We start from the raw sequence: 20810 nt of genomic DNA, 5'->3' as shown, positions 1-20810 counted from the left end.
CACAGTTGGCGTTTCCAAGCCAACAGACAGCCCGTTGAGACCATCCGACCAGCTCATCTGGGTCAATAAGGGTGCCAGACTCCTTGGCTTGATATCCCAAGTCCAGAATTTTTGTGAGTGGGCCCAAGAGATCTAAAAGTTTATCTTGGCACGACCGCCAAGACCTATCCAAACCCTTGGTAGGGTCTTTGGAGTATATTCTCATGTATGTGACCATAGTAGGGTCAACATCAGGGGTGGATGCCAGCTTGTCTGCCAGATCAGGTCGTGGGCACTCGGAGCGCAAACGCGCTCTCACATCCTTGTCAAAAGGATGACGGATGTGGGATTCTATGTATTGAGCCACCTCGGGGGAAGGCAACCAAGAAGAGGATTGTGGGTGGATAATGTCAGAGGGGTTGAATGTTAACAATTGCGGAGAAGTAGGAGCATTGACATAATGGTCTTTCTGCGATTTCCTGGAGGGGAAGAGACTTAATAGGCTTGGAGGAAGAAGAAGAGGATGTTCTCTCATCCGTATCGGAAGGAGGATCTGAACGAGTGGACACCTTGCGTTTCTTTGCAGAAGGAGCAGAAAGGGTTTTAGCAAGTTTTGAAAAATGGGAGGTATGTGGATTTTTTGGCGACCTTTTGGAACGCCCAGAGGAAGGAGGCACCCATCCGTGCTGCGCAGCATAATCTGCAAGGTGTTTTTTCAGTGGCGCAATTGCTTGACAAAGCGCTTGACCCATAAAGTCATCGAATGAAGCAGAGGATTCCTCCTCCTCATAATATCCGTAACCTTCATCTTCGTAGTTCCCTGCCATGGCGACAACGTCTGCCAATAAATGCCCAATGAAGGTTAAATAAATTTAATAGCCAAATAGCCAATTTTGGGGGAGTGGTACCCCTAGCGCAAGTCCTTTTAGCAATACAGGAAAAGCCTGTGAAAAATAATTAAATGTGGAGGGACCAGACTTGCACCATTAATAACAAATAATTAATGCAATTTTTTCCCACTCTAGGCAAAGCCTATTCAAAATTTGTACAACCCCCCAACTCTGATCCTGTCAGAGGGCGCAAGGGAGCTCAAGAGGCAGCAAATTATGGGCGCGCTGTAACCAGCAGTCTCTCCGTCGAAGCTGAGGCAAAGACGGCGTCTCAAACATACACGCATAACAGGACGTGTAAACAAAGCTGTTGCGCATGCGTGAACAGCCGCTGCCAGATAGGAAGGGTGCGCGAGACCCGCGCGTCCTTCCAGCTCCGCTCCCGCTCCACAAAATGCTTGAAATATTAAAATATTCAAGTCGGGAGGTGCCGCACACGCTCCCCAAACACCGGCACAGAAGCCGGTAAACCAATTAAGCCGCACCGCAAAGCGCCGGAATAGAAGGCAGAAATGCGCACACAGCGTTTCAACAATGAATTCCGTAAGCAATGAGAGTAATTATCAAGTAAACAAAGCGGTAAGCCAAATACGCTTCAATAAATTTAAGAGTAATGCAAAAAGCACTTAACTGGCTGCGAAGCAGCAAAGAAAGAGGAAGTTGTAACCTCCTTATTTATACTTATGTGGACTCTATGGTTACCCAGGATTTATGGGTAATGTAGTCTGGGCTTTTTCTTTACTGTGCTGATTGGCTGCTGTTTCAGTAATGGAATTGAGAAAGCATAATCGGAGCCTCCGTCCTGCCATAGAATTTCATTTCCCAAGCGCATTAATTCATTTCAGTCCTCGCGCTCTGTTTCTTTTTTAAAACTCGACTCCCAGCTCCTCAAGCTCATTCACATGCCAGTCATGACTCTTTGTTTGTTTATTTATACACAAGCGCGTTATCCTTGCGCTGTATTTTTTCAAACCGGTCTACGAAACATTACTGAATATAATATTGCTTTTCCAACATGGCTGCCGGATTTTCAAGTCAACACTTACTTTTCATCGAGTGTTTTTTCTTTCCCAGAGAGGCTCAGAGTCGAGAAGGAAGTTGGCAACAGTCAACAAGCAAGCGAGCCTAAGGTGGTTTCGCTTTTGTACGTGACGTAGGGGCAGGCGCGGAACTTCCAGCAGTATCAGCATACAGTAGGCGCAGAACAGGAAAGAGCGGAGGGAGTATTAATCCTGCCGTATACGGGTTGTAGGGTGCTGGCAGGCGGAGGGCGCGGCGAGCTGAGCCCGTAGTAGAGCACCCCTGTGGGAAGCAGACATTCACGTTTCAGTAAGTATAGAATCCGATTTCACTTTTGAATAGAGTTTATTTTGAGAGTTTTCTGTGCTATTGTGAACAAATATATATTATGCGGTGAGGGGGGGAGAGGGGTCCTAGGACCCTCAAAAAGTAAAGACTGCAGTTGAACACCTAGACAGGTGCAAACGTATTCACACGTCACAAACAACATCTGGGTTGATTTACACCATGCTGGGCAGAAGTGTCAACTTACTTCACACGTCACAAACAACCTCTGTGAGGATTTACAACAGGCTGGACAGACTTTGTGTAGCTTCTTCTTTTAGATTGCAAAATAGTTCAATTTCCAGGAACTTGAAAACAGTCCTTTTCTCGCGCGAATTGCCAGTGCTCTCCTTACCCTGCTATCTTTTATTCTTCTCTCACCCTTTTCCTCTGCCCTGCTGATCTCTGGATATCGCTATCAGTCCTGGAAATTTAAAAGTATACTTGGGAAATGCCCAGATTGGTAGAGGGGATGTAAGTGGGAAGAGTGTCGTTCTGGTAGGATTTGTGTGCTATGTTGTACTTTCTGCTGTAAGGAAATTGAGAAGGAAAAATTATGTAGTAAAACTGTTTAGGCGTATAAACGTTTCCTCAAACATACCATGATTTGCAAGGCTCACTATTTGTGGCGCCGTATAACACAAATTAGTTGAGGACAACTTAAGTACCCCTCCAGCTTAATATAATAAAAGACATTTAACAGAAGGACTCAAACACGTTTTTTTTTTGCTCGGACACTCCTTTATGTTCCTGTCTCACAAGACAAGAACCAAGGTCTGTGGTCCAAAGGTCAACAAGAGTAGATTTAAGTATGGCATTGAGAACTGTTTCTTGAATTGGGAGGCGCATCTTAGATTGCTTGCCCCACTTGTCCACTCTCCCATCAAAACAAACCAGCAGTGGTTGCAAGCCTTTTAGCCTATTAAATGCTTGATTCATTTTCTCATGGGTTTTACAAAGCGTTAATGTTGTGGGAACTGCTGGGCCCCTAACGATAATAAAAAAAAAAGAATTGCCAAAGCTAATAGGTCTCGGCTATACAAGAATTGTAGAGTGAGTGGACTGGCATAGAGTTAAGAGGGATAGGGTGCAATAGGGTGGAGCGGGTTGGAGGACATTGAAGTAGTGGGGTGTATTGGATTGGGGTAGAGAGGGTTGGATTGAGTGGAGTGGGATTGATTGGGTTGGGATGGATTAGATTGGTTTGGGGTGGGCTGATTGCAGTGATAGGAGTGGGGTGAATTAGAGTGAAGTTGAGTGGGGTGGATTAGCATGGATTCGAGTGCGGTGGGCTGGATTGTTGGGATGGAGTGGGGTGGACTGAACTGGGGTGAATTGGATTGAGGTAGCTTGGGGTGGATTGGAGAGGCGTACCTTGGTGTGGGGTGGACTAGATTGGGTGGTTAAATTAGAGTGGTTCGAAATGGGGTGGGTTGCATTGGATTGGGGTAAATCACATAGAGGTGAGGTGGATTGGAGTGAGGTGAAATTGATTGAGTGGGATGGACTGGATTGGACTGAGATGGAATAGAGTGGGATGGGTTGGACTGACGTGGGGTGGATTGTAATTGAGTAGATTGCAATGGAGTGAGTAGGATTGGAGGGAGCTGGAATGATTGGGGTTTGGATTGAGATGTGTTGGATTGGATTGGGGTGGATTGGAGTCGGGTGAAATTGATTGACTGGAGTGGACTGAATCGGAGTGGGGTGGGTTGGAGCTAAGTATATTTGGATTGCAGTGGGGTTGATTGGATTGGAGTGGGGTGGATTTGATTGCGTGGAATGGATTGGGGTGGGGTGGACTGGATTGAAGTTGATTGGGTTGGAGTGGATTGGAGTGGTGTGGATTGGCTTTTGCTGGATTAGATTGCTGTGGGGGTGGATTGGATTGCTGTGGGGCGGATTGAAGTAAGGCGGATTAGGCTGGAATGGGGCAAATTGTTTTGGATTGGACCGGGCAGATTGGAGTGGGGCATATAGTTTTGGATTGGAGCGGGCAGATTGGAGTGGGGCATATAGTTTTGGGTTGGAGTGGAGGCAGATAGTTTTGGCTTGGAGTGGAGGCAGATAGTTTTGGCTTGGAGTGGAGTCAGATAGTTTTGGCTTCGAGTGGAGGCAGATAGTTTTGGCTTGGAGTGGAGGCAGATTGTTTTGGCTTGGAGTGGGGGCAGATTGTTTTGGCTTGGAGTGGGGGCAGATTGTTTTGGCTTGGAGTGGGGGAAGATTGTTTTGGCTTGGAGTGGGGGAAGATTGTTTTGGCTTGGAGTGGGGCAGATTGTTTTGGCTTGGAGTGGGGCAGATTGTTTTGGCTTGGGTGGGACTGATTGTTTTGGCTTGGAGTGGGGCAGATTGTTTTGGCTTGGGTGGGACAGATTGTTTTGGCTTGGTGTGGGACAGATTGTTTTGGCTTGGTGTGGGACAGATTGTTTTGGCTTGGAGTGGGGCAGATTGGAGTGGGGCAGATTGGAGTGGGGCAGATTGTTTTGGATTGGAGTGGATTGGAGCGGATTAAAGTGGATCCAACAGGAGTGCGTAGGATTGGATTGGAGTAGGGCTGCTTGGAGTGGAGCAAATTGGAGTGGGGCAAATTGTTTTGGGTCGGAGTGGAGCAAGTTGTTTTGGTTTGGAGTGGGGCTGGTTGGAGTGGGACAGAGCGTTTTGGATCAGAGTGGGGCGGAGCATTTTGGATCGAAGTGGGGCGGGGAGTTTTGGATCGGAGTGGGGCGGGGTGTTTTGGATCGGAGTGGGGCGGGGTGTTTTGGATCGGAGTGGGGTGGGGAGTTTTGGATCGGAGGGGGGCGGGCGTTTTGGATCAGAGTGGGGCGGGCGTTTTGGATCAGAGTGGTGCGGGGCGTTTTGGATCGGAGTGGTGCGGGGCGTTTTGGATCGGAGTGGTGCGGGGCGTTTTGGATCGGAGTGGTGCGGGGCGTTTTGGATCGGAGTGGTGCGGGGCGTTTTGGATCGGAGTGGTGCGGGGCGTTTTGGATCGAGTGGTGCGGGGCGTTTTGGATCGAGTGGTGCGGGGCATATAGTTTTGGCTTGGAGTGGGGCAGATTGTTTTGGCTTGGAGTAAGGCAGATTGTTTTGGCTTGGAGTGGGGCAGATTGTTTTGGCTTGGGTGGGACAGGTTGTTTTGGCTTGGGTGGGACAGATTGTTTTGGCTTGGTGTGGGACAGATTGATTTGGCTTGGTGTGGGACAGATTGTTTTGGCTTGGAGTGGGGCAGATTGGAGTGGGGCAGATTGTTTTGGATTGGAATGGATTGGCGCGGATTAAAGTGGATCCGACAGGAGTGCGTAGGATTGGATTGGAGTAGGGCTGCTTGGAGTGGAGCAAATTGGAGTGGGGCAAATTGTTTTGGGTCGGAGTGGAGCAAGTTGTTTTGGTTTGGAGTGGGCTGGTTGGAGTGGGACAGAGCGTTTTGGATCAGAGTGTGGCGGAGCATTTTGGATCGAAGTGGGGCGGGGAGTTTTGGATCGAAGTGGGGCGGGGTGTTTTGGATCGGAGGGGGGCGGGGCGTTTTGGATGGGAGTAGTGCGGGGCGTTTTAGATGGGAGTGGTGCGGGGCGTTTTAGATGGGAGTGGTGCGGGGCGTTTTGGATGGGAGTGGTGCGGGGCGTTTTGGATGGGAGTGGTGCGGGGCGTTTTGGATGGGAGTGGTGCGGGCGTTTTGGATGGGAGTGGTGCGGGGCGTTTTGGATGGGAGTGGTGCGGGGCGTTTTGGATGGGAGTGGTGCGGGGCGTTTTGGATGGGAGTGGTGCGGGGCGTTTTGGATGGGAGTGGTGCGGGGCGTTTTGGATGGGAGTGGTGCGGGGCGTTTTGGATGGGAGTGGTGCGGGGCGTTTTGGATGGGAGTGGTGCGGGGCGTTTTGGATGGGAGTGGTGCGGGGCGTTTTGGATGGGAGTGGTGCGGGGCGTTTTGGATGGGAGTGGTGCGGGGCATATAGTTTTGGATGGGAGTGGTGCGGGGCATATAGTTTTGGCTTGGAGTGGAGGCAGATAGTTTTGGCTTGGAGTGGAGGCAGATAGTTTTGGCTTGGAGTGGAGGCAGATTGTTTTGGCTTGGAGTGGAGGCAGATTGTTTTGGCTTGGAGTGGAGGCAGATTGTTTTGGCTTGGAGTGGGGGCAGATTGTTTTGGCTTGGGTGGGACAGATTGCTTTGGCTTGGTGTGGGACAGATTGATTTGGCTTGGTGTGGGACAGATTGTTTTGGCTTGGAGTGGGGCATATTGGAGTGGGGCATATTGGAGTGGGGCAGATTGGAGTGGGGCAGATTGGAGTGGGGCAGATTGGAGTGGGGCAGATTGTTTTGGATTGGAATGGATTGGAGCGGATTAAAGTGGATCCGACAGGAGTGCGTAGGATTGGATTGAAGTAGGGCTGCTTGAAGTGGAGCAAATTGGAGTGGGGCAAATTGTTTTGGGTCGGAGTGGAGCAAGTTGTTTTGGTTTGGAGTGGGGCTGGTTGGAGTGGGACAGGGCGTTTTGGATCAGAGTGGGGCGGAGCATTTTGGATCGAAGTGGGGCGGAGCGTTTTGGATCGAAGTGGGGCGGGGAGTTTTGGATCGGAGGGGGGCGGGGCGTTTTGGATGGGAGTGGGGCGGGGTGTTTTGGATCGGAGGGGGGCGGGGCGTTTTGGATGGGAGTGGTGCGGGGCGTTTTGGATGGGAGTGGTGCGGGGCGTTTTGGATGGGAGTGGTGCGGGGCGTTTTGGATGGGAGTGGTGCGGGGCGTTTTGGATGGGAGTGGTGCGGGGCGTTTTGGATGGGAGTGGTGCGGGCGTTTTGGATGGGAGTGGTGCGGGGCGTTTTGGATGGGAGTGGTGCGGGGCGTTTTGGATGGGAGTGGTGCGGGGCGTTTTGGATGGGAGAGGTGCGGGGCGTTTTGGATGGGAGTGGTGCGGGGCGTTTCGGATGGGAGTGGTGTGGGGCGTTTTGGATGGGAGTGGTGCGGGGCATTTGGGATGGGAGTATTGCGGGCGTTTTGGATGGGAGTGGTGCGGGGCGTTTTGGATGGGAGTGGGGCGGAGCGTTTTGGATCAGAGTGGGACTGAGCATTTTGGATCGGAGTGGGGCGGAGTGTTTTGGATCAAAATGGATTGTTTTGGATGAAAATGGGTTGGGCGCATTGTTTTGGATCAAAATGGATTGGGCGCATTGTTTTGGTTCAAAACGGATTGTGAATTGGGCGCATTGTTTTGAATCAAAATTGATCGGGCGCATTGTTTTGGATCAGATGGATTGTTTTTGATTGGATTGGGCGGATCGTTTTGGCTTAGATTGGAGTGGGCCGGATTGTTTTGGTTTAGATTGGAGTGGGCCGGATTGTTTTGGTTTAGATTGGAGTGGGCCGGATTGTTTTGGTTTATATTGGAGTGGGTCAGATTGTTTTGGTTTAGATTGGAGTGGGCTGGATCGTATTGGAGAGGGCCTGATTGTTTTGGATTGGACTGAAGCGGGCCAGATTGTTTTAGATTGGATTGGATTGGAGTGGAGTGGAGTGGACCAGACTGTTTTGGATTAGAGTGGGGCAGATGCACGTGGGGTGGGTTGGGAGGATTGCAGTTTGGTGGATTGGAGTGGAATTGGATTGGGATGAGTGTTATGGATTGGCGTGGGTGGGTTCGATTGATCTCGGTGGATTGGATTGAGTACGGTGGATTGAATTGCCATGAATTGGAGTGGGGCGGATTGGAGTTAGGTGGATTGAGGTGTATTGCATGATTATTTGTTAAAGCATCATTTTAGAAATTACACATAAAGAAATTTGCTTTGCAATATTTTGAACAAGGTAATACTCATCTTCTGAGAACAGAGCCCAAAAGCAAAAACGAACAGAAAATTTGAGTTCAAAGTGAGAAAAAAAGACTTGGCAAAATAAAGGAAAGTTAACTTTAGAAAATAACTCTTTGCAATTTTGTTTGTCCTGCTGGGCACGTTTTTGCCAGTCACGCCTTCCGTTTACTGGATACTAGAACTTAAAAAGAACAAAATAGTACCTCAATCATGTCAGGAGAAGCAGACGGGCACGGTTTAAGTTGAATAAATCAGTGCATGGTCCCTGCTTCACAAAGGGAACAGAAATGTTGCTATGCCTGCTGTGACGAATTGCAAGGCTGTAATGAAAGGTGCCACACAAGCCAACAAATGGTAAGCAACGTGCAAGCTCCAAGCTCTTCTTTGTTAACAACAGTGTCTCGCAAGTGAGGTGCATGCGCTAGGACATTTTCTCACAAACGAGACCCTAAAAAATGGATAAAAAGCAAACTTCTTTTTGATCTAAAAAAGCGTATATTGCCATAGTAGTTAGTTTCTGGTACATGAATGAAACTACTTTGTATGTGGATGTGTTAGTTATGAAAGAGCAGAATTCACAATGAATGTAGCCAGTTGCCTAAGGTGGACTGACCAATTGCACCATTCTGTAGGGGGCAGAAAAAAAAATAAGACTAACTCAACAGACCAAATAGTAGAAGAGGACTGGCATAAGTAAATAATATAAAAGTTTTGTAAAATCAAAAGTTCTTCCTTCGCTAATGCATGCAATGAAATGGCGGCTCTGGCAATCAACACAATAAATTCCTACTTTTTTTTTTTTAAATTACTTACAGAATTGCTAAAATATAGGTTTGTAAGTTAGGAGTCTATTCCCAAAAACCAGAAATAACAACAGATATTTGGATGGCTAGAAGCACGTTTTTTTCTTACTACACCGTATAAAAACAAAATCATAAAACTTAACCATGTGTATTATTTTTATTATTATTATTATTATGCTTGCTGCACTACCGAAATGAATGTATGTGTGTGTATGTATCTGTGTTTCGCCTAGCGTTGCAGCGCATGCGCTGCTCTCTAGGCGAGACCTATATTGAGAGAGGATATTTCAGAAGGGGACATCAAGCCCCGCCCATCATTTTCATTGGGTCGCATCAGCGTTGATGCTAAAGGCTGGCTTCCCATTGAAAAATATGCTTTTTTGTCACTGCCCTTTCTGTTATGTTATGTTTTCAGAAGTTTTTAAAGCTGCACGATCACCAAAGGTTTCATGGCGCTAAAGTTGAATGATTGCGTAGCAAACCGGGCGTTAGTAGGCTTGTATGAACAGCCAGGTTTTTAAGACCTTTCTGAAGCACAGTAAATTGTCGCAGCTTCTGATTGACAATGGAAGAGAGTTCCAGCATTTGGGGGCTAAGTATGAGAACCTGCTACCTCCTTGTCTCTTAAGTTTGATGGCTGGGGTGGACAGTAGATGTAAGTGGGAGAAGCGTAGGTTACGACTGGGAGCATACTTCGTGACCATGTCATTGATGAACCTAGGGCTCTTGCAGTGCAGCGCTTAGAATGCAAGGCAGTTAACCTTAAATGCAGCCCGTTGCACCACCGGTAACCAATGGAGTTTTTGCAAGCAAGGTCTGGCTGACTGCCATCTCGGCTGTTTGTAAATTAGTCTAGCCGCTTGATTCTGGACTTTCTGAAGACGGTTGAGCAACAAAGTGGCAGGCCTATATAAAGTGCATTAGAAAAGTCAAGGTGGGATAAGACCAGTGCTAGCACCGCCTGAACCAGGGCTGCATAAGTCAGCAGATGGGAGATCTTTCTGATTCTTAGCAGTTGGAAGAGACTAGTGGATACGACCGAACCCACTTTTCCTCTAAGAGAGAGATCAGCATTTATAATGACTCCCAAACTTTTCACAAAGGGCGAAGGGGTGGGGGGAGGATCGAATTCCCTTGGCCAGAAATGATGGCCCCATCTGATCTTGCTTTTCCCAGGCAAAACAAGTTCCGTCTTGCCTGGGTTGAGCTTAAGATGATTACGATCTATCCAGCGTTGGACATACAGCATTGTAGTTTTAAATTCCATGGCACAGTTAGGGGAATCCAAAGAGAAAATCAGCTGGAGATCGTCAGCGTAATTAAAGACGGTGACCTTCCTGTTCTTTAATGAATGGATCAATGGCTTACGGTAAAGGTTAAACGGTAAAGGGGAAAGGGAGGAACCCTGTGGTACCCCACATGAGATGGACACTTTGGGGGCCGGGCAGGTACCAAGGCAAACTGCCTGGGTTCTACCTGTCAGAAAGTACTTGATCCAGTTGTAAGCAAGGCCATGTATACCTGCTTGTTCGACACGGTTCAATAAGCTGTTATGATCAACCGTGTCGAACGCAGCCGACAAATCCAGAAGCACCAGCCCCTGGGAGGCCCCCTTGTCGGCATTGGCTCTGTGTATCCATGACCGCAAGGATAACTGATTCTGTCGAATGTGCAGGTTGGAAACCAGCCTGATTAGGCTCCAGGTATTCCGATTGTTCTATAAAATTGGAGAGGCAGCTGGCCACGTGGGTCTCCATGATTTTAGCTACAAAGGGTAAGAGGGAAATAGGGTGGTAGTTGGAGGGATTTAAGGGATCGGCCCCAGGTTTTTTTAGCAATGGAATTGCTGTAGCATTTTTGAAGGTGGCAGGTACCTCCCCTTTACTCAGAGACTCGTTCAGAAAAGGAAGAATACTATCGGGCAGTACAGAGAAAACATCTCTGAGAACAGTAGGTGGGCAACAGTCGCTGGGGGAGCCTGATTTCACACGCACCAGGAGGCCTAGTAGCGTGTTAGGACATTTACTTGACAGGTGACTCATGCAAGCTGGGTTTCTAGAGATGTCGTCTGGTTGATCCCTGTTAACAGTAGGTGTGATACTCGCCTTTTATAGCAGCAATTTTATCCCAAACAAATTATTCAGGGAGTCACACAATTATTGGGTTGGAAAAATTCTCTCATCACTGCACAGATCCTTTACAATTTGAAAAATCTCTTTTGATTTATTCTGGGCATTCACAATTTTTGAGGAGAAGTAGGCAGCTTTAGCTGTTAGAGTCGTTTTTTTATACTCGTCACGCGCTTGCAAGTACTGCTGCCTATCTATACTTAAGTAGTGGTGCCTCCATCTCTTCTCGAATTGGCAGAGCTTAAGTTTTTGATCCTTTAGTTCACTAGTGAACCACTTGTGGGCATCGGAATGTCTGGACCGGGAAAATTTAGTGAGAGGGGCATGTACCTACCCTGCACTGTTTCCCTCCTTTAGAGCCTCAGGCCTCGCTTGACCTTTTGTCTAGCCTGAAAACTGGCTCTCCACTGGACCCTTGTCCCGCCAAGTGTCTTGCGACCCTGGCACCTGCCCTTAACCCGATCATCAACCCTCTCATTAATGCATCTCTAAATTCGGGCAAAGTCCCCTCCTCCTGGAAACAGGCCCTGGTTCTTCCCCTCAATAAAAAACCGAATGCAGACGCCAAACTGCATTCGAACTACAGGCCAATCTCGCTGCTTCCTGCCCTGGCCAAGGTTACTGAAAAGTATGTTCACACCACCCTTACCAACTTTTTAGAGGGTAACTCCCTATTACACCAGTCACAGTCTGGATTTAGATCTAACCTGAGCACCGAAACCGCTCTACTTGAGGTAACCGAGACTGTGAAGGAGACCCTCGACAGGGGTGGAAAGGCCCTGCTTATCATGCTCGATTTGTCGGCGGCCTTCGACACCGTTCCCCATGACCTCCTCCTAACTAGACTCTGGGAGATTGGGCTGCGGGGAACGGTGTTCGCATGGTTTCAGTCTTTTCTGGCCGACCGGAGACAAACGATCTGGGCTCCCCCTTTCTCCGCCCTGATGCCGAAGCTTGAGGTAGGGGTCCCGCAGGGCTCCATACTTAGTCCCTCCCTCTTTAATATCTTCCTTACACCTCTGGCGGCACGGGTGGAGGAGCTAGGGGCCCAGATCATATCCTATGCGGATGATACACAGCTCCTGTTCACTTGTGACAGGGGCTGTGACTTCGATGGAGTAGCCATTCGGAAGTGTTTGGAGTTTGTGTTTGAATGGTTCGGGAAAAGTGGCCTCAAATGCAACTCCGACAAATCCGAAATATTGTTCTTTGGCTGTCCTGCAGACCTAAGATGGAAGCAATGGTGGCCATGGCCATGTTTCCCCCTGCCAGCGATTGGGTCACAGCTAAGAATTTGGGCATGATGGTTGATAACACTCTTTCCTTCAAAGCCCAGGTTGCTGGCTTGACTGGGAAGTGCTTTGCCATCTTAAGGATGTTGCGTAAGTTTTTGCTTTATGTATCTTTTGAGCATAAGAAGATCACGGTGCAAGCACTAATAGGCTCGCGCCTAGACTACGCCAACATCCTTTACTTAGGTCTTCCTGAATATCTGCTGACTCGTCTGCAGATAGTTCAAAATTCTGCAGCCAGGGCAATCTTCGGTCTAACTAGAAGAGCCAGGGCCAGCAATCTCCTTGTCTCTCTGCATTGGCTGCCGATTCGTAAGCGCATCTCTTTCAAGACCTTAATTACAGCTTTTAGGGCGCTTCACAACTTCGGCGCTGAATATCTGCAGAGAAGGGTCAATTTCTATCTCCCATCTAGACCTCTGAGATCTGCTGCCCAGGCGAAGGCTATTGTCCCAACAGTGAAGTGTGCTCGCTGTGGAGGTCGTTCCTTCAGTTACCTTGCACCCCGTCTCTGGAACACACTGCCCCTGACGTTGCGGACGTGCACCAATCTCTCTTTTTTTAGGAAGGGACTTAAAACCTATCTTTTTGCCCTGTAATGCTGTTATGGTTAATTTTGGTGCTGTTATGGCTTTATGTTAGTTGCTGGTATTTGGTGTGATGATCTTTAGCGCCGGGACGCTCTTTGGAGCAGCTGAGCGCTCTACAAAACAAATAGTAACATAACATAACATAACATGTATGTCACTAGCCGACAGCAACCATTCCGCAATGTCCTGTTCCATGGGATTAACATTAGAATTAAATTTAGGTATGGTACAGGCTCAAGTTTGAATAAAGTCCTTTTTAGGGCTCGCCTGCGTTGCAGCGCGAAGCGCGCTGCCGCTAGCGAGCCTTATTGTCGTTGTCTTCCCTCCCCAAGTGGCACAGACAGGTGCACAAGCAGACACCGGTCTGTGAACGCGCGAGCCGCAGGGAACGCCAAAGTGTACGCTCACGGCGTCACGCTCCTGCCCTCCCGCGTCTCTTCCAAGGCGCGCTCCAGGCAGACTTGTTTTGCTTGCTTTCAGCGCACTTTCACTTTCGGGACAATCTCGATCGCTTGTTTAAATAGAAGCACGCTGATGGCTTCGGGGGGAAGCTGTGGGCTACCCGCCCGGTGCTTTTCTTCCTGCTCTTCTACTTTGCTGTGGGCGAGTAGGTTTCTGTGTCAGTCTGTATGTTTGTGAGGCGAGTGGGGGCCGATATAACAGGGAGTGGACAGGTGGTAGAGGGTGGGGAGTACCCCGATCCACTGCCTCGCATTGCACCCATACCACCTCATGCATACCTCTAGTGACTCTGATGGGGCTCGCTCGTGGTGTTTACCACTGTTTACATAAATGTTCCCCTCGTCTCATTACTCCCAGGCCAGCACTTCTAAAGGGTAACTGGGCCGGACACTTATGTTTATAGGAGTATCAGTACCTGTTTTTCTCATGATGATGAGCGCACTCTTCAGGGGATAGAGTGGGAGTACTTCTTTACACAAAGGGGAGCTTCAGCACTGTTTTATTCTAATTTTATTTACTAAGCATATAGCTGCATTTTAATGTGGAAGGTTTCTGTATAGCACTCCATTGCACGGATTGTGAGGTCAGAGACCTTCCACAGTAAACGTAAACAAGCAATGGAAGTGTGCGTGCACAAGCAACAGAGGTGCGTGTGCAGCGGCTACACAGCTTTGTTCATCTCGAGGCACAAACTCAACTGAGTGTCGGTGGCAGATCTCTGTGCCATCGAAATATAAGATGCACCTATATGTGGGGGTGGGGGGAGGGGGGGGGGGTTGGGGGTGAATTAAGTAAAACAATGGCGAGCAGGTTCGGAAACCAGAGCTTGTGCAAGGGGAGGGATGCACTGCATGGAGAGCTGCAGCCTCTACTGGGCTGAGTTTCGCAGCCCTTCCAGTCACGTTCCACGAGGAAAAGAAGACACACTTGGGTGCTCCACGAAGAATGAGAAAGAAATCAGCAAGCACATACACACTTTTACTTCACGTGCTCTTCCTGTGCAAGTTAACCTACCATCATTTGGCAATCAACATTTCCTATGCATTAATAAGACTCTCCCAAGTATATCTTTATTACCGTTTAATTTGCTCACATGTTGGCAGCCCTGCCTCTCTTGGATACATACGCTGCCTGTTGTGCTCGGAAAACGTGTTCCGCAGGTTTCCGTGGAAGTGATTCCGAATTCTAGCACAGCTTGAGGGGTTGATATTTAATTATGAGTTTTTATTAAAAACATGAAGCATGTGTGGGGAAAGTGAAGGTCTCTGTATAGCGTTCCATTGCACGGGTTATGAGGTCAGAGGCCACATAAATACTTCCAACTGTAAGAAAAACAAGCATTTGCAATACAAATTGGTCTCACATTTGTGAGATAGGTATTGGTGTTGTAAATGACAGTGTTTAACCTACTAAAGGAATGAAAGAGGAAAGGATATGTAAACAGAAAGGATGCTAGAGAAAGGAGGAAAATGACATGGAGTATTAATGATGGAGCCGTTCATTTTTTTTTATTGGGGACAGTGTGCAAAAGCCCATTGATAGATTGAGGATTAGCAACAAGTTGCAACTCCTGAGCCCTTTTGATAGTAAAAGGTAAAAAAATGTATAGGAAGAGTGGGCAATGGATAAGATGGGGGGGTTGATGGAGCACATATACATTGCTGCCAAGCAACGGTTTCCAGTACGCTGGCCACAACAGATGGACTAAATGTGTTATTCGCAATATATGAGCGCTGTGCTATTTAACTTCTAATGCCCTGCTATGGAAGCAGCGTACTACAACGCACTATGAACCAACTGACACTGTGGTTTTCTGACACCGGTAATGAGGCGCAACCAGTTGCCTATTACAGGCGGAAATCGTAAGATTTTGGAGAGGTGATCCTGCCTTAGAGCACGTCCTGTTACCTTCCCCCAGCAGCCGAATCCGCATGTCCTACTTTATGGCTCCGGTTTGCCCCCCATTTCCTGCACGCCAGGAGCTGAACTCCATAGCTGCCAATGTTTCAGATTGCTGTGTGTGACATTTTCATAGTTCCAGTGTAATTGTGACACTTTCACACGAGCAAAATGAAACAATGAAGACGAGCAAAGCATACAAATATTAGTATAGTTTTACTCCCCTCTGAGCAACAAAAAAACTCTAAGTTTTAAGATATCTAAGGATATCTTAAAACTGCAAAGCACCAGAAATGGATCGACACTAACGAGAGATAGACTGCTTGGCTGCAGAGCTCAGCACAGCAGCTGCCCAGAAGATGATCTCAGCCGCACCATGCAGATTGAGCGATATTGTTATGTGTGACGCTTTGAAAAGAATTAGATAGCCCTCAATAGCGTTTTTTGGAAGTTTCATTTTTTTCATAACTTATTCTTTTAACTAGCCTTTCTTATAACCCATAGACTGCAGTGCACATCAGAACCCTTTTGACACTACCTTTCACCAATAGAATCAGTCAGAACTATTGGAGCTGCACACCTGATCACTGTCCTGCTGACAAGTGGTAATAAACGACTAGGACTCATTGTGCACAAGCTGCCTGCTGATGCCTTTATTGGACCTGCAGCATTCAACAGGACAAAACACAAAAATGTTATTGGCAGGGGGACATCTGGGTGGATACTACCACAGAGAATAGGCCTTTTCTTTGCTTTGAACAAACATCGTTCGCAATATAAATATTACCAAGCATACTAATGTGTTCATAATTATATTACAAAATCTTTGATGGCAGGTGGTAATTGGATGCTTGGAATCAAAATGGACTGGGGTTAGGACCATCGGGTCAGTGTCCTAATTAGCAATGTAAATTACAATGCCTTTTATTTATGTTTTAAAAACCAAAACATAAATAAAAGGCATTGTCATTTATAATGCCAATAGCTCACACTCGCGTAAATGATAGGTGAGTGAAGGTGACCTGCACTAGATAGAACGCTGAAGAGTCAAAAGCTTATTTTAAGACGGAAAACTGTAAATAACATCGCCTTTTTATGACCCATGTTTATTATACGGACTTCATTGCCGCCGTGGAGGAAGAGCAGGCTAAAGTAATACAATCTCCCCAGAATCCACTTGGTTTGATGAGATATGGAGTCAGCTACTTGTGTTCTTGTATATAGTTTTATTTTAAGAGAAAGGGCAGGCATTGGCGAAAACTCCCGAACACAAATCGTGAAAGTCAATATGGAGAAATGCTGTGCAGATGTCGTTTCACAAATCCCTGGTATATTCAATATTAACTTGGTCTTTCAGTCTGCTGCTTCCTCTCTGTAGCTGCTGACTGCTCTGAATGTAGTTTATCAACAAGGGGCTGTTTCTATTTTCTGAGACTGTTTTGTGATCACTTTAGGGCTGCATGCAATTTTTATGACGCTGTTGTTCCTTTTCCGTCACATAACATTAAAGTGATATAATGCAGAGTAAAGTATATCTATGCACACGGCTCGATTGGAAAAAATCAATTTAGTTCCACAATTAAACAGGCTGCTGCTTCACATTGCTAGAGACAGTAGAAGTAACATTGTGCAGCATTTCAACCCCGGTGATATCTCAGGGCTGAGCTCCTTAGCCTCTCAGTAGCGTTGTTGTTGGCACTGAAGGGCGTAGGGCAGGGAACAAGGTGGAAACTACTGGAAGTAAACAGGGCTTGCAGAGCACATGTAGCTCCTTTAGGACTAAGGTGACCAGATGGCTCCATTTACCCACTGGCCAGCACTTTTTTTCCATTCCTGGTCTTTTCTTTTACATACCTTTGTTATTAGATGTTGTGATACAATTGGCTCAAATAAAATGAACCCTGACTACAACCCCCATAATGCACCCATATGTAGGTTACCCTACTCATAACTCTGCAGATGTAGCAAGTCTAGAAAATAAGTACTAGCCATGGAACACAGCTGGCAGACCTGCTAGATCTTCAAGAGTGTGCTATTTTTGAGAAATGTGACAACAATCAAACCTAGTAATTAATAGTTGCCAAAAGGATGAGTTTTTGAAAATCAATATATATTGAGTAGCCCAGGAAATTAAAATGAATTTGGGCTGCATTGTAGTGATTAGAATTTTGTTGAATTTTCTTAACTACTGATTTTTACCTAGCAATATTTTAATCACTTATTTATGTCTGTCGAGTGGTACTCGTGAAGTAACAAACTCTGAGGACGAACCATAAGCAACGCTATGATTTTCAGTTATGAAGACCAGGATGTGCAGTTAAGGCCTCAGAAGGTGTATGGAGAAGTGTGGCTCACTGGTTAGAGCGGCAGTCCCTGATGCAGAGGTCTGGCCTGGGACCAGGGTTGAATTCCAGCCTCGGCCGCCTCGGCTGATCTCAGTGGGTCTTGGGCTCATAATTCCTCGGACCTGATTTCTCGCCTCGGTGCCTACTCTGAACATGAGTCCCACGCTGCAACTCTGGGCAATAGCTTGCTTAGTCCCCACAACGGCCCCCAACAGCGCTGGGGATGCCTGGTTGCACCCCGGGGATGCCCAGGAGTGGACATTTCACTGGGAAAAGCCAGGATGGGTTCCCTAGCGGTATGAGTACAGCGCCAGGATATACTGGTTTCCGGAGTAACAGAGCGCTTTACAAATACGTTTACATTTACATTTACATTTACATGTATATGGTGTGTCACAGGCCACTCTAGTCAGATATAACAATGATTTCATATCACTTACTGTAGTGTTTAATTTGAGCTAGTGGTTGCAGCACCCAGCATAATGTGCTGCATGGATAAATACTTATATGGTCCCAAAGGCGAGACCGTTTGCTTTGCAAATGTTTGTTATCAATGGTTCGCCACTTTATAGTCATGCCTCCCGGTACTTTAGGTGGTTTCATTTTGTCATTGAACGTAACCGTAAAATCAATCAGAAAATGGTCAGACCATATACAGGGGGAAATAGACGTCACTGATAAAGTGAGATTGTGGGTCCAGATTTGATCCAATATATGTCCCTTTATATGGGTAGAAGAAAATATATGCTGGAACAGGTTTAAATTGGAGAGCAAATCAGAAAGTTCGGTAGCATATGGGCCTCCCAAGGAGTCATTAAACCAATAGTTAAGATCACCGATGAGCAAGACCTTTGCATAGTTCATGGCGAGATCAGCTATTTGTTCACTTAGCAAAAGTGGAAAAGAGGGCATAGATATAGGAGGGCGGCATAGAAGCACCAGCGTGAGAGATCCGGTATTAGAGCCCAGCGTGATGACTAGATTCTCGACTTGTGGAATATCAAGGGAGGACATAGTGTCAAATTTATGATGCTTGTGTATTATAGCCGCCACACCCCCACCCTTCCTGAGGGCCGATTGGCAGTTAGTATGTAATAGTCTGATGGGAGGGCCGCCAATATATCCGGCGTAGATTACTCGGTGAGCCAGGTTTCAGTAATCAGCAGGACATCCGGTGTTTCTAGAGCTAGCAGCCAGAAGATGTCCAACTGATGTTTCACTAAAGAGCGAGTATTCAGATAGAGCACCCGAAGGGTGATCTCATTCCCTACGACAGGAAGGGAGGGTGGAGCTGGAGGGGACGGGGTAAGGCAACCCGCCTGTTCTCTCAGAATACCATTCGTTAGGATGCGGTTATAGGTAGTCCGTGCTAAGGGGGCTGGCTGACGTGCAAGCGTTCGAAGGGCTGCAGGGGAGTAGGAAATAAATGGCCCCTGGTCCCGGTCGGGCATGGACCGACGCAGACGGGCTTGCCTTAGGCGCGACTTCGGCGCGTCTGCTGCGCCTCTGCGGTATAGTGGACATTTATGCCTGGCCCCGCCTCCCAGCTCCACCTCCTGCAGGCCGATTGGATGAGGCCTAGGGTGGTGAGCAGGTCGAGTGAAAGGGGTGCGGCAAGATGGCTGAGATTCCAATTTTAAAAGTACAACTCGCGATTCGGGTAGGTACCCACAAATAAATTCTGAGGCCTAAACAGTTTTAAAAACACAACGCTAGCACGCCAGGTTCGCGCGGCAGTCAAACAAATGTTTTGGACGGCCCTTCCGGACTGAGTCGTCTTTTTCACGGCTGTCATGAAGCACTTTCTTATCTATTTAACGCAGTCATGCTAATTAGAAACAGATGGCCCCCCTAAAGATAAGAAAGTCTGCAGGCACTACCCTGCACACTAACCGGAGCATTCCCCAAAAAGATTTGCATGCTGTGCGGTTGTTGGAGAGCAGGACGTCCCGGTTTTGATGGCTTCTGTGGCTCTCTTGCGTCTGTGCTGACAGGCCCCGGGGCGCTGTAATCGGCTCGTTGATCCGCCGTGCATTACCACTTTGAAGGCAGTGCTGAATGGCACAGCTAAGAATAGAAGGCTTTGGGGGCTAAGACGCCGGACCCTTGTGAACTGGATACATCCAGGGTGAGCCCCGGGCTCTGAAGGTGTTTACGTGTGAAAGTGTGGTACATAATGACGAGCCCTGTTTTCACAGGGGTTTCTCTGCTCTCTGCCTACATTAAAGCTCTTTGGCAGGCTGATGGAAATCTCTACATTTTCACTCTGCTCCACAGATTATCGGTATAGATAGTACGACCTTCATTGGTGCCACAAACAATGGTGTGTGAGGAATCAAAACAGTAGTGCTTAATTTGTGCTGGTGCGGGCAGATCTGTAGTGGCACCAAGACTTATTTAATTTTACATAATCAGACTTTGACTAAGAGAAAGAATGAGGAAGCGAGAGATAGGAAAACAGTGACAAAGAAGGCAGAAAGCAAGGATAAAAAAGAATCTGTAGGTGTGAGAGACAATAAGTGTTGGTTGGTGCAACAAATAGGACTGGGGTTAAATCAATACTAGCCAGCCTTGGTGTTCAGTGACCTCAGCATTATGGAGCACCGGTGACAAACTCCTGAGGAAAAACTTTAGGGCTCTCACACGTCTGCAGACCAGCTTCTTTGAGCCACGTGTCCCATTTTGCTTCTCCATGAAATTTCATATCCTGAAGAAATTAAACGTACAGATTTGTAGCCCAGTCCTCGAAGCTTCAGCTCTCCAAAATTTTTTGCCTCCCATTAGTCTTGGTGTGAAATGATGGCCGATCCCAGTCACTGCTCCAGCATAGTTTGACACTACTTAATTCACCATTGTAAGTGCATTCCTAGAATAGTGATGTGGACGTACTGGATCAGGGTGTTAGGCTGGGTGCAAACATGGACACATTTCCGTCCAATGTATATGCACAGGGCGCCTCTCTGACTTTTTTCCTAGGCGACCACTTTCTGGTGAAGATGTGCGAAGCACCCTCCAGGGGCCACCCATGGCGTGCCCTTTGAAGTGGTGGCTTGAGGTGGGTGCCTGGTTATTAGTATCTCTGCTGAGATTCCTAGCTTGTTAAGACTTGTAAGTGACCGGGATCGACTGTTAACCAAAGATCAGATTTTTTAAGGCCTTCGGGTGGGGGCTAACAACAAAGTGTCAAACATGCATGGGATATGGTCAGTAACGGACACGCGCTATGCAATGCAGTAGGTGTTGCTTTTGGTATTGTAAATAACAATGGCTTTTAATTTTTTT

General features: G+C 47.4%; 1 protein-coding gene across 1 annotated transcript in view; it reads left to right on the top strand.

Moving 5' to 3' along the window:
• The first annotated feature begins 1957 nt into the window (after window positions 1–1957).
• Window positions 1958–20810, top strand: part of RIPK1 (receptor interacting serine/threonine kinase 1) — a 231933-nt gene continuing 213080 nt past the window's right edge. The window contains exon 1 of the mRNA XM_086965049.1: window positions 1958–2198. The gene's annotated coding sequence lies outside the window, so the exon portion shown is untranslated. The remainder of the gene's footprint in view (window positions 2199–20810) is intronic.

This window comes from Lissotriton vulgaris, chromosome 4_1, assembly GCF_964263255.1.
Source record: "Lissotriton vulgaris chromosome 4_1, aLisVul1.2, whole genome shotgun sequence".
Classification (NCBI taxonomy): Eukaryota; Metazoa; Chordata; class Amphibia; order Caudata; family Salamandridae; genus Lissotriton; species Lissotriton vulgaris.
This window is presented reverse-complemented; position numbering and strand designations above follow the sequence as displayed.